Source organism: Chaetura pelagica, unplaced genomic scaffold (assembly GCF_000747805.2).
Source record: "Chaetura pelagica isolate M959 unplaced genomic scaffold, ChaPel_1.0 scaffold90, whole genome shotgun sequence".
NCBI lineage: Eukaryota > Metazoa > Chordata > Aves > Apodiformes > Apodidae > Chaetura > Chaetura pelagica.
This window is the reverse complement of record NW_009953496.1, coordinates 8,185,987-8,199,015: the sequence shown is the minus strand read 5'-3', so window position 1 is coordinate 8,199,015 and position 13,029 is coordinate 8,185,987.

The following is a 13,029-nucleotide window of genomic DNA, read 5'->3' as shown; positions in this document are numbered from 1 at the left end:
GGCCCGCAGCGCCGCGCCGCGGTGGTAGGGGCCTGGGCTGGAGGCGCGCAGGCCTTCCCGAAGAGGGAAGGCGGGCCCGTTTCTGGTTGTTGGTCAGTTGTTCTCTGTTTGGTGCCCGAGCCTCTTTTCTAGTGCCTTTTAAGTGCGAACCAAGTCTCTAGGGTTTGACAGCCTTGAGCGGTGTCGCTGCCAAAAGTGGGAATGGCGACTAGACTCGAAGCAACTCGGCTTGCAGGCCTGCGTGTGAAAGCAGAAGTCACCCTCGCTGCATCTGCTGTAGGCCAGGGAAATGAAAGCAGGGGGAGGGAAGGGCTGGTGCAGGCTCCACAGGTGCTGTTAAAACACCTGCTTGCACCCGAGACCTGCGAAGTTTGGGTCCGGCAGCACAATATGTAGATGGCTATTTTGCATGAAAAACCGGCATCCCGCTTCAAAACCTCTTAAAACCAACTCGTTCTGAATGCTGATTGTTCCTCCCCAATGGTTGCACGTTGCAGGAGGATACTAGAGCTTGGGAGTGTGTTGTTGGTGGGCAGAGATCCAGGCTAAGGCTTTTGCAGAGCTAGGATTCAACAACTGGAGATGTGAATTTTTTAGTGTAGTAGTAGCTGGACTTAATGTACTATTGAAATACAAACTTTCAGCAGTTGGATCTGGAGTGGTCTAAATAGTCCCCTCATCCACACACCCATTATTTCACACTCAAAAATAGCACTTTTTCAGTACTGTTAAGTCCTGCTTTTTAAGAGAATGAAATTTTTAGCATGGTAGTGAGAACAGGCAGCCATTTTCACACACAAGTTCTTTCAGAAATGGAGAAACAGGGATGCATGAAATAAAAGGTTTAATCAGAATGACTACAAAACATGGACATCTTGGTATTTCCATCTGTAAAAGGGCAGCCTGCTGAGCAGTCAGATGAAAGGTTGTGATGATTCCTTTTTCTTAAGGTAAAACAAACCTCACCTCTTACTTTACTGACTCCTAAAGCAAACAGGAGCTGCTTTGCAGCCCATCCCTCCTCCCAAGGGATTAAGTGTTTCATCTACAATCCACCAGTATGATGAAAAAAGTAAACATGACATCTTGGAGCACTCTTCAGCAATTTGCATGACATGAGCTCCAGGCAAAATCCTCAAACCTAGAAATAATTGGAAGATAGTTTTATGACATGGAAATTGGCAAATAAAATTTATAATTTTGGGAGGTGGTGGCTAATAGAAGGAGCTGCACAGAGGTAGTGTATTTTATTTTTCACCAGTTATGCAACAGTAACCTGAATGGCTGTGTTTAACATTTCTATAGCACCAAGAAGCATGTGTTAAACTACTTACTGCTGAATTAGGAAGCTTTTAATAGATCTTTACTGATTCAATTCCTGGAGAGTTTCTACAGGAATTAGTTCTACACCAGGAGCTATTCAACATTTTTTTCTGTGTCTTGGAAATACATTTAAGATAGTGCTGGTAAAACCTGCACCAACACAAATATTAGTAGAGTGATAAATAAAGATGAATGATACAGGGTATTTGACAAATGAGCTGCCTTCAGACAAAATGTGATAAGGGTTTTAATGAGTCCACACGGGGCTTTTCTGTCTCAGTGAAGGCAGTACTTGAACGGAGTCTGAAAGAGATTTTTATTTTTAGATGCTGTTTCTCCATTGCAGTGTGAACTTCTGTGATGCCAATGGCAAAAAACCTAATGTGACTCATGGCTACTAAAAAGGAGAATAATGGAAAGATACTTTGTCTGCAGAGTCTAATGAGACAAGTTATTTAGCCTACATTTAAAAATATAAGTGATTGCAGGGACAGGATTAGAGGGACTTTGCAGATTTCCAAGGTCAGCACACTGATACAGCAGACATTGTTCTATATAAGGTGAAACCTCATGGATGTGTGCAGGGGAGCCAGCTGATGCAGAACCTGACCAGAGAAAGGAAATACAGTGTTTGAAGAACACTTGTACACAAAAGGCGGCAAGAGGAGTGATGCTATAAAAGTGAGGAATATTCTTGTGTTCATAGAACCATAGAATGGTTTGGGTTGGAAGGGACCTTAAAGGTCATCTAGTTCCAGCCCTCCTGCATGGGCAGGGACACCTCCTGCTAGATCAGGTTGCTCAAGGCCCCATCCAACCTGGTCTTGAAGACCTCCAGGGAGAGGGGGCTTCCACAACTCCTCTGGGCAACCTGTTCCAGTGTCTCACCACCCTCACAGGAAAGAACTTTTTCCTAGTGTCCAACCTGAATCTCCCCTCTTCAAGCTTCAGACCATTGCCCCTTGTCTTCTCGCTATACACCCGTGTAAAAAGCCCTATCTCAGCTTTCTTGTAGACCCCCTTCAGATAATGGAAAGTTCCAAGGACCTCGCCTGGTTCCTGCGCTGGCGGGCGAGTAGGAGGACTATAATGCACAGGGGATTCTGGCTTTCCAAGTTCTATGTACTTCCTAACTCTAAAACTAAGGCAGTTCCTCAGTGTTCCTGGAATGCAGTTCATAGTAAAGCGGGCTTCACCTGAGGGAACATTTTTCATTTGTGTTATTTATTTGTATTAACATGCATGCATTTAATCTTAGTGGCCTGTAATTACCAGAAAGCAGTGGACAGAAGCTTTTACTGGAGACAGAAAAACCAGAAGACTTTGAGCTAGTAAAAAGAGCTAGGGATGAAGATTACTCCCTGAAGCAACTGCCTTTTTTTTAGCAGAGAGCCAGCTGCTGCACAGCCTCAGAAGGAACAGTGGATGGAGCTTAAGACAAGCTATTCTCTGCTTAATGAGGCTTACTATCTGTTTAGGATGAGACTGGAGTGAAGATTTGGGAGCTGGAAAAAGGCCTTCTTCTGGCAAATTTGATACACACGACCAGAACGGACCATGTTTGAAGAAGGAGGGGAAGACTTGGAGGCAGCAGAATTTTTCAGGGGCCTTCACTGACTGCCAGGTGTAGTCCTATAAATATTCCTGGCTCCAGCATCTGCTGGAGCAGGATCCAGGCCATTCTCTCCCAAGGCTTTACTGTCATGGTCATTCAGGTCCACAAGAGGACCTGTCATTCCCCTTTTATGTATCATAACTTATTTGGGATTGGCCTGTCACACAACCATTTTATAACCACTTCTGTACTCTCAAAGGGGCATTGAAAACCCATTAGTTTTAGATGCACCTGTCTGACGTGATTGTGTAGTTTCCTGTCACTGCATCACATGGTGCACCAATATGTGATTTATTCTTTATGCATAACAGCAGAAGGCATCATGGCCAGTGCTGGTGGAGGCAAAGCTACTAGTCTGACCTCATATTTTATTTGACCACTGTGGAGAAGAGAAAATCTGTAATAATAAAGTTAGTGTAGCTGTCTTTCATTGAGAAAAATATGTTTGATTTGAGTGTATCACATGTAGGTTGACCTATTGTTTAGAAAGTTCTTGGAGCTTACTGTGAATTCCCGTGAGCACAGCTTGTTCCCTAGGTGAGGAGAATCTCAGTCCTGCAGTTTGAATTCCCTGTGTGCCTATCCTGAGGAAGAACCAGGGGAAATGTTGCAACCAAGAAAAATTGCAGCAAGGGAAATTTTGGTTAGATGTCGGGAACACGTTTTTCATTTTGAGAGTGACTGAGAACTGGAGCACACAGATTTTGGAGCCTCCCTCCCTGGAGGCCTAGAAAACTCAGCTGGTTATGACCCTGAGCAACCAGACCTAACTTTGGCTCTGGAGATCACCTCCAGTGGTCTTAACTCACTCTCAGAAGGCTCATCTCTGCCATCTGCTTTGTGCAGTGAATACAGCATTACGAGCCTAGTTAAAGCTGGTTTTTTTTGCCTGACAAATTATTTCAGTGTAAGGGTTTTCTGATGAGGTAAGCTTTTGCCACAGAAGGGTTTTTGCCTAATGGCTGTGCAGAGTTCTACCACCTAATGACTGTAACTCTGCTTGACAAGCATTGCATGTGTACACACAGCATCTCTGTGGCCACTTAACATCTTCCATCAGTAAAGTCAAAGCATCAGCCCATTGAAAAGCTATGAGCCAGCACCACAGACCTGAGTTCAAATTCCTGTCAGATTGTATTAGAGGGAAAGTAAATGAATAAATAACAAGTGATTTCTAGTTGTCTATAAAGGGTTGAAGCCACATAAATCTTCACATGAACATGTATTTCTGCAGAAATCTGCATTCTCAGACATCTCACATACAGCTCATGAGCCCACCTCGGCTCCCCCCTGCTGGTGTCTTGCTTAATAAGTTACTGAAGATAGAAACCTTGTTCCTTTCCTGTTTGGCCTATACTGGTTCTCTTTTAACCCTGAACAGGAAAGTTTGCCTTAAACCCTGATACACACATTTCATAAGGCCAGCCTGGCATTGCCTGTGTCATAGCCAAGCTTTTGGAAATGTTGATTTTGATTTTCAAGGTTAATTGAGAACACAGTAAAGAACTGGGTTGAGCAAGATGAAGAGAAAGCAGGTATTAAGGGATCTGAAAATAGAGTAGTGTAAGAGGTTTTAAAGATCTCTACTTGTTTGCTCATGCTTTGCGTTGCATCTATTTTTGTTGTTATTAGCTTCTTCCAAGATACAGAGCTCGACGGATCTTTTGTACTGCTGTTTTAAGTTGTCATATGCTTATCTATCCTTCATTAACAAGTTAATTATTTTTGGGATGAGGGTGGAAAAAGCTTGTGCAAGGTAGTTACCACCGAGCTTGTTTGCTGGAATTTCTTACCCTGAGATGCTAATGAGCAACATAAATTCCCTCATTAACTGAACAATGTATACGCCTAAATTTATTTGCATAATGACAAAAAAACCAAACCAAACTGAAACTGCTTTGCTAAAAAAAAAAAAAAATTAGATTTAGAACATTACCCCTTAGTTTGCTTGGGAATAGAATATATTCCTGTCCCCTTGCACCTGTAGTTTTATTATTACTTTTCCCACTCAACTTTACTCTAAGCCTAATCCTAGAGTGTCCCTCAGACAGGGCATCATGAACGTTCTCCCAGTTATACCATGTCCAAGGGAAGATACTTTTTGCAGTCCCTTCTATCATCTTCCAGCCCTCTTCCAACTGTGATCTTGATCTCACACCTAATCCTGACCCTGCTCAATCCAGGGACTAACGATTTCTCAGACAAGAGCTCTAGTAAGGCCAATGCTTTACTTCAGTGCTGGGTCAAGAGAAAGAGAAAACCCAGAGCTGCAGAAGCATGGCTGATGACAGTCTTCCAAAGTAACTTTTGGCAACAGCCTTCAGTTTATTTGAAAAGACACTTTCCAGCCCCTTACAGCTGTAGCTCTGAATGTATTGCTTGTCTCTGAACTAAACTGTAATCCTTGACTGGACCTTAAGCAAGGTACCTAAGCCTTTCCTCCAGCTAAACAGTCCCAATGGAAGAAATCTTTCTGCAGTCCTGAGCTTTCTTTGACAGCCCCTTTCCAGCTCCACCACAACTCTGGGCTGCCTCTGTCAGCACCCAACACCAGGCTGAGCCATTGGCTGAAGACCACTTAGATATAGGGATGCACCTCTAACTCACTTCAGCACCTCTAACTCACTTCAGCTGGGGGATCTCTGACAGGAAAACTTAGTAGTAGACTTGTGTGAGTGTGCATGTTTGTTGAGTTCCAGAGAATTTGCAAAACTTGGCAACCTTTCAGAACCGCCCCCCCCAAAACCAAACAGCATAGTTTATTAATCATCAAGCTAATGCTAAGAAGATAATATGTTAATTTTATACATTGGAAAACAGAAAAAAAATGGCCTTTCTCTTGTAAAGGATCTTGTGACTTTCTCTTATACACTAAATTCTGCTCCTGGCCTTGTTTGCCACATGCACATCTATGTGAGCATATGGATAGCAAGGGCTACAGTGTGGGCACATGTCTGTAGGAAAGCTCTGTGTATGTTTGATACTCTGACAAAGGCAAGATGTGACAGGTAGAGAATTTCTCAAGAAAGATTCTAAAATGAAACAGGAGCCATTTTTACTCAAGTTCTAGTACAGAAACTTCTAAGTAATAGACAGTTGTTATTAACATTGCAAACTGCAGGAGACCCATGGAAAGAGATGAGCATGAGCAAGGTGGCAACAGAATGCAGAACCATCATGAAAGTGACAGGATTCCCTGTTGTCTTACATCTGGCCAGCCTGGCTAGGCAGGTTGTGTGATGAGTCAGAAGCTTGTAATCCCAGGTGCATATGTGTATTATTGCCACTCTGTTTTGTTTAGTATTCCTATAGCTTCTTGTATGCTACATGACTAGAACCAGCTGGGGTCCTGACTCAGTGCTGCTCCTCTGCCTACAGTTGTTAGCTTAACAGGTGTAGCCCAGGCTTTCCCTGGAGATACAGTTCAGTTGTCTTGTGAGTTCTGCATTTGAGTGACAAATGAGTGATAAGCAAGAAACCAAACCACCTTATCTCCAGACACCAGCTGATACTCTCTCTGGACTCAATTGATAGCATTTAGAAATACGGGAAATCTGTATTAAGCATCCAAAAAGGCATGTGTTTTCCTCATGTTAATATTTGGATCCTGCTAGATTCTAGTTCTTGCTGTGCCAAATGTTTTCTCTGCCACAATTTACAAACCGGTAGGCTAACTTGTCTTCTTTTCCTCTCACTCAGTCTGCTATTGTGACTAATTAAAGCATGACATACATGAGAAAGCTAATTATCACTACTGTACAGAGAAGCAGGCTAAGGAAAAGGTATTGCTAGGAGATTAGAGCTGTGGCCCATGTTTAGGGAGCTGCAAGTCTGGAGGACTGTCTCATTTTAATTTTTTTTTTAATCAAGGAGGATCATTTGGATCAAGTCCTCAGAGGAGTCCTGGGGACTGTTTTCCTAACTAATCTGCTTGTGTGCTACCAGAAAATGCATTGCTTCCCACACGTTTTGTTGTGTTTTTTTGTTTGTTTGTTTGTTTTGTTGTTTTTTTTAAAAAGAGTATTTGGCAAGTCTCTAGCCAGCTGTGCTTCTGCAGGGAGGCATCTGAATCCAGATACTCACACATCTGGAAGAGGATGTGTCTGGGCAAATGGAGAAAGGGAAGGAATAGAAACAGATGGACTACAGACCTCCTCTGCTCTATTTTAGAGATTGTCTGGGAGGGAAATTAGAGGATTGTTTGGGAGAAGAGAGTACTGATAATTTATGAATGCTTGTTGTCAGGTGGACGCAGGTCTCTCTTACCAGATAGCCATCTAGGACCTTAGAAAACTTGTTCCCAAAAGTCTTTAAATTAAACTAGCATATTACTTTGGATAGGTTTGTTGTTTTTGTTTGTTTTTTTTATTGCAACAAATGAGAATGTTATGAAAAATATGCTGTAGTTTAGTGCATTTCAAAAATTCTTGATTAGTTTGAGGCGTGAACTGAATCGATGGCACATTAATAGATATCTTTACTATTGGACATTATGAGGAATGAGGTGGAGAGTGTGAGGGGAATATGATCTTTCCCTTTATCACCCACTTCTACAGCAGGATTGCCCAAATTCAGTCTAAGCCTGCCGCTCGTTGCAGTGCTCAGAAAGAGCCGGCAGATGGTGCTGCTTATCAGCATATTTTATCATTGTGCTGTTGGTCCTGTCAAAAGAGAGTTTGTTGGTATAGGTGCTGGAGAATGGAGATAATGCGAGAGGAGTGAAAAGGGGTGAACAGGAGTGAGTCTTACAGTCCTTAAGATTTTGATTTAAAATAACACAACAGTAGCTGGAGCTACTGCATAAACATGACAAATTGCATTGTTTGCAAACATTAAAATTGAAACTCGTATGTGCAAAATTAGACATTCTGAGTACTATTTTTTAACTGAGTATTCCTAAATTGATACAGCCATCAACTTTAGGGCAAGAAGGGTTCATTCTGCTAGTCTAGGTTGACCTTAATTAAAACAAAGGTCTTTGGGCTTCCCCAGATTAATTCCTGTCTGAACTAGTCTGTATCTTTTATTCAAGCAGACAACTGCAGTTAAAAAAATGAACAAAGGTCAAGAGTGAAGGTCAGTATTAGCTTATCCCAGCTGAGGGAATGACACATTACATTTTGTGCAATGAATTTTACTGTACTTCTGTAGAAGAAAAAGCTCATGTTGCCTCATACTGCATCATATCATTGTAGGAAATAATGCTGCAGTGTTGTAGAAACAATATTCTAAAGCTCAAAGCCAGACATTATATGGAGGGAAAGGTTATTTTATTTACAAAAAGACCAGTTTCTCCTGTCCTCATTCCTGCATGATCTCATCACCAAGACACGTGTCCACATAGCCTGCCCAGCATTCAGGCATCTAGAAGATGATCTGGTGGATCAGGTGGACAAAGTGGTCCAGATTTCTGTGGTGAAAAAATGTACAAAGGACTCTGGTTACATGTGTTGTCTCCTGGGTATCCTTGATGACAATTTGATAGCTTTAGATAAGCCTGTTTGCACCCGTAGAAGCTGATGGTGATTTTGATCTTTTCCCTCACCATTCCATTGCATCTCACTCATTAGAATTTACTCATGGCCCCCCCAAGGGACACTCTCAACCATGCTCTGAAACAGGCTGAAGTCTGCCCTTTGCAAGTCCAAGGTTGTAATTCTGCTGGCTCCTCCCCTTGCTTCTCCAAGAATTGAAAATTCTACCATTTTGTGATCACTGTGCCCCCAATGACCTCCAACCTTTGCATTCTGCACAAGATCTTCTCTGTTAACACACAGCAGGTCCAGCAGGGCATTTTCCCTAGTTGTCTCCCTCACCAGCTGTGTCAGGAAGTTGTCTTCCACACACTCCAGGAACCTCTAGGACTATTCTTTCTGTGCTGTGTTATATTTCCAGCAGACATCTGGGAAGTTGAAGTCGCCCATGAGAACAAGGGCAAGCGATCATTAGATCTCTGCCGGCTGTTTAAAGAATATTTTTGTCAGCCTCCACATCCTGGTTGGTGCGTCTATAACAAACTCCCACCATGATGTCTGCCTTATTATCCTACTCATAATCACTCAACACTGTAATTCACATTGTTAAGTTCTAGGCATTCAAATCTATCCCTAACATAGAGGGCCACCCCACCACCTCTCCTTCCTGGCCTATCCCTTCTGAAAATTGGCAGCCATCAACTGCAGCACTCCAGTTGTGTGAGTCTTCCCACCATGTATCTCTGATAGCAACTATATCATAGTTTTATTGCTGTACAATGGCCTCTAGCTCTTCCTGTTTGCTGCCTGTGCTGTGTGCATTGGTGTAAATGTACTTCAGCTGGGCTAACTGTCCTGACACCTTTTTGGAGACACAAGCCCTAATTCCCACCTGACCACACTCAAGATACCTCCATACTTACCAACCTATCACTGCCCCTTGTGTCTTCACTACTACATGGATCAGCATCACCCACCTCTACTGAAGCAACAGACTGTAAGACCTTGCTAGCACTCTGACTTACAAGAACTGGCATGCTGCTCCCAGGCTCCTCTCTAGTAAGCCTGGTTTCATCCCCATCCCCCTTCAAACCTAGTTAATTAGGATAATGGTATCATCTAGATAGGTGAGATTTAATGCTGGTTTGTTTCAAAGTTGGTTCATGGTAGTACACATATTATTGTCAGGGTCCAAATACTGCTTTTGCTAAAGCTGTTGGCAGATACTCCAGGAGCCTTTAACGTCTGGCTCGTAATAGTTATATTTTGCATCTTCCAACATCAAGTTGGTGATACAAGTCAAACATTCCTAGAGTTTGATCTTGTTGGATAAGCTGAGAGTGCTTCAAAATACCACTAGATGTGCTAACTTCTTAGAAAAAGAAAAACAACAACAAAAAAAGTCCATAGTCTACATCTTTCATTATTTATATAAGCCAAACTGTCACTGAAGACTACAGGATTTTTAGTTGAGTATTGTTGAATTTACATACATTCCTAGACAGTTTAAACCATGGCCAGTCTCTAGAAGTTTGCTGAGAGAAATATGAAGCAGAAGAAAGCAAGAAATGTGAAGGTATTTGGATGAGATCAACTCTTCAGGTGCCAACTAACTTAGAGAGTCAAGAGAACAAAGACATTATTTCTATACCTGGAGCCTATCTATACTGGGGAACTGACACAGATAATCCAGCATATCCATTCAAGTACAGTTCATCCAGTATCAGTTTAGTATTCCAGGACAAGTCCCTCTCTGCCTTCATATGAATATTCTATACTCAAGGAAATGCCTTTTATTCTGGAAAAAAACCCAAACAACAACTCTATTTTTTGAGAAAAAAAAAAAACCTGTTCTGTTAAGAGTCATGTATTTTAAAATAGTGTTTCCATGTGGGAAGCTATTATTGTGGTGAAATTGTCTGGCCAATTTTGTAGAGAAGCCTTTCTCCAATGTAATCTGCCTGCATATTGCCCTTCTGTTTCCCTCAGCAGAAGCAGAAATTCTTTTGTGCTGTTCCAACTGGTAGGAACCAGCCTGATGTGATATAAACTCTTAATTAGTTGAGTAAAGAAGAGAGGTAAAAAGATTGAGAATTCAGATATTGCTGCTTTCTTCATTCTTTTACACAATACACTCCATGAATGTTTGTGAATGTAGAAGAGAACCTCAAATTTGGGCAAAGGGATTCAGACAAAACTTAGGCAAACTATGATAGCATACGAGCCATTGGATGCTTCCAAAGTTTTTCTTCCTTAAAGAAACCTAACCAGCTTGACTGGAAAGGCTTCACATCTATGACAGCTTATTTTTTTTCTGCCTGAGGGCTCAGAGGTGGTGGTCAACACTGCAAGCCTGCAGTGGCAGGATGACCTCTTACAACCTGCTTTAGTAGGGAGGTAGCACATGGAGACCCAGGCACATGGAGACCCAGGCACCTCACTCCTGCCTGGAAGGGACTGTCATCCAGCACCCCCAGGTCCTTTTCCTCTGGTACTTTTCAGCCGTTTTGCCCCAGGCCTGGGGTCATTGTGACCAAAGTGCAGGAGTCAGCACTTGATCTTGTTGAATTTCATACAATTTGCCTTGGCCCATTGATCCAGTCTGTCCAGGTCCCTGGGCAGAGCCTTCCCTACTCTTGAGTAGACCAACGCTCCAGCCCAATTTGGTGTCAACTCCAAACTGACTGAAGATGCACTCAATCCCTCATTCAGATAATCGATGAAGATTGTACTGGCCCAAACACTGAGCCCTGGGGAACACCACCTGTGACTGGCCACCAGCTGGCCAGTCCCCACAGCTCTTTGGGCCTGGCCAGCCAGCCAGTTTTATACCTAGTGAAGTGTACACCCATCCAAGCCATAAGCAGCCAGTTTTTCCAGGAGAATGCTATGGGAAACTGCCAAAGGCTTTACTAAAATCTAGGTAGACAACATCCATAGCCTTTCCTTCATCTACCAAGTGGCTCACCTTGTCACAGAATACATATATCTGTGTGTGTTTGTGTATATACGTTCATATACACTATATATACAGACACAATATATGTATATATTCACCATTAAGATTTTAGGAGGAATTTGGGCTGAACAGAAACAGACTATAGTAATTTAAGCAGGAGTGAGCCAGATGCAAGGTCTTGATAGATGCAGATTTGTAAGAAACTGCCAGGGGTTACTTCATTGCATAGTTAGGCAGAGCTTTGCATTCATTGCAATTGCTGTAGAGTACAAAGGAAGTTGCTCTCACTGCATCAAACGCCTTGGCTGAGATATTTGCTCATCCTTGCTCAGAGGGAAAGTGCAGTCTACTGAGGCATCCCCTTTACACAGCTCCCTTGAGTCTTGTCCCACTCATGGACTGACAAAAGTTACCCAAGGGGGCTGTAAAACTGTGCAAGGTTTTAACAGGAGAAGCTGCTTTTGAGGAGAATTTCTACTGTAAAGCAACTTCTGCATGTAAAGAACCAGGCCAAAGATGGTAAGCAACACCACAGACTTGTGCAAGCCTATGCCCCAGTTTCTGAAGAGATTAAAAACAACCTCACTCCGGGTTTCTTAATAAATCTTTGGAATTGAGGTTACATTATCATTTTGTAACACTTAAAGAGTGGCTTTCCCTGACAGGACAATCTCATCTCACTGCTGACTATTAACCATGGACTTTCCTACTCAGTTCCCCTTTATATGTTCGTTCTCAGAAGGTGTACAAGTACTTGGCTGACTCTAAATATCAAGGACATCTGCTAACAGTCACCAAGAGTTTGTCTTGGGCCAGTGATGACACACGAGCATTGTGCTGCTGTGTCTTCATGTATCTTCCCTTGAACTTCATCCTTTATTGGAAATTTTCTAGACTGTTGCTGTGTTCAAATAAAGCAATACTTTGTGTCATGCTCAGAGCTATTATCTCCCATTATAAACATGTATTTTTTTAATGGCAGATTTATTGCTTTGTAGTCAAAGACAGTGCTTCTAAAACATGAAAGGTCAGAGAGGCCTATGTCCCTTAGAATCATAGAATCAGAAGCGTGAACAAACACTATTAAAAATGTGTATGAAACGTTACGAAGGAACTGTGCCTGTCTCTAGGCCAGGCTGTCCATCAGTTAACCAGAACTTCTCAGAACTAAACATTTTCATTTCATTTTTTTCAGCACCAGCCACAGTTGCTGCCTCCACAGAAGGCCACACTTGAGGCACTCAGTAGCCAAACAGATAAAAGCAGGGAACAGCAAACTGGCGTTTGGGGATTATGTCTGTTTCCCATCTTCTGTACCTCTTTCCTCCATCAGCTGTTGACTGCCTTCCAGTCACTGCCCCCTTAGAAACTGAGTTAAAATTGTGCACACGCATCCTTTTCTGCTCCTTTTTTTAGTCACAGTGTTTCTCTTGCCCCAGAAGTCCTATGCAATGGCCTTTTTAAGAAATGTAACTCGGGTGTGTAAGATTTGAGTAGCGTCAACTTCGGGACCGAGCCAGGCAAGACGCATCTTGGCGCACCCGTCAATACCCTTCACCCGCAGCTCCGTGCTGCTCCCCCGGTGTCGGCGCAGACGCCCGGGGCTCCCGGCGCCCCGCCACGGGCACACGCCTGCCGGAGGTGCCGCTGCGGGCCGG